The sequence below is a fragment of the Halyomorpha halys genome, unplaced genomic scaffold (genome assembly GCF_000696795.3).
Source record: "Halyomorpha halys isolate HHAL.00 unplaced genomic scaffold, Hhal_1.1 Scaffold1030.1, whole genome shotgun sequence".
Lineage (NCBI taxonomy): Eukaryota > Metazoa > Arthropoda > Insecta > Hemiptera > Pentatomidae > Halyomorpha > Halyomorpha halys.
In genome coordinates, this window is record NW_027113818.1 from 185,131 (window position 1) to 186,377 (window position 1,247).

Genomic DNA, 1,247 nt, shown 5'->3' on the forward strand with positions numbered 1-1,247 from the left:
AATCCAATGTTATATATTTGAAATAATAAACCAGTTCACATATTGAATTCAGATATTTATTTTTGCTTGGTTATACATTAATTAATTTTTATACATATGATATAATATCCATATGTTAAACGAAGCCAATTTCCGTTACGGGACACTTTTTCTAACATGGCATCCCGCAAAATGATTTATAAGACGTTGTCACATCAAAAAAAAAAGAAAAGAAATTTAGAAGAAAAAAGCAAACTTTTCAACTCAAATTTAACTCATGAGATGTTACCATATGATTTTTAACAATAATTTTCCCAAACTAGATATACTGACTTTTGATAGAAAAAACTTCTCATTTCCTCACAGAGGCGTTATAATGGCAGCCATTTAATCTTCTGGAGCAATATAGGAAGCATTAAGAATGACATTGTTACTCGAAATAGAATTCTGAAACAATTTCATTCTTTAGTATTTTTCAATTTTGCAATTTTCAAAAATCGTTTGCAGTTTTTTGTGATTTACGGCTTTAGAACGAGTGATATCAAAAAAGTCCCTGATATGAATTCATCTTAAAATCTGATTTACTTTCAGAATCGGGGGAAAAAAATACACCTTCCCATTTAAAATTTAAAAGTAAAGTTTGGTGGAAAAGGTTAAAAAATTATAAACAATATCCTCAAAAAGATAAACCACATCTCACTCACTGTTATGACCTAGTGAAAAGATTATAAGGATATACAGAAGAACAAAAGTTAATGGCGAATTGAAAATTAAGAGCAACACCGAGATTGAGACTTAGCAGGTAGAGATCATAGCAATTAGGTTAGAAAGGAGGGTAGAATAGTACAGAGAAAGTGTACTTCAGTAAAAATAGGAAAGGGGGATGACTACAGGTGAAGGATGAACTAAAGAGAGATGCAGAGTAGATGGAAATCAGCAACTGGAAGAAAGAGGCACTGGAAAGGGAGAAATGGATAAATAACTCTGGAGGGTCATCCTGATTTGGAGCATTGGGGAGTTGTTTGTATAATATAATAATTGTATTATATCATAAATATTGTCTTTGTGAAATTCAAAAAGTTATTTATATGAAATAATATAAAAAGGGAACAATTTGATGAATATATGCATGAATACGTTCCTGATAATCAAAGCAACTCAGTGGTTAAATACATGAAGTTACCAAAAATTGTGATTAAAGTTTTAGTTTATATTTGCAGCTTGTAAAAAAAGATTTTTCAGTAACTTATAGAGAACATTGTTTTATA

General features: G+C 29.8%; 1 protein-coding gene across 2 annotated transcripts in view; it reads left to right on the forward strand.

Moving 5' to 3' along the window:
• Positions 1 to 1,247, forward strand: part of mys (myospheroid) — a 39,283-nt gene that overhangs the window by 26,124 nt on the left and 11,912 nt on the right. The window lies entirely within an intron of this gene.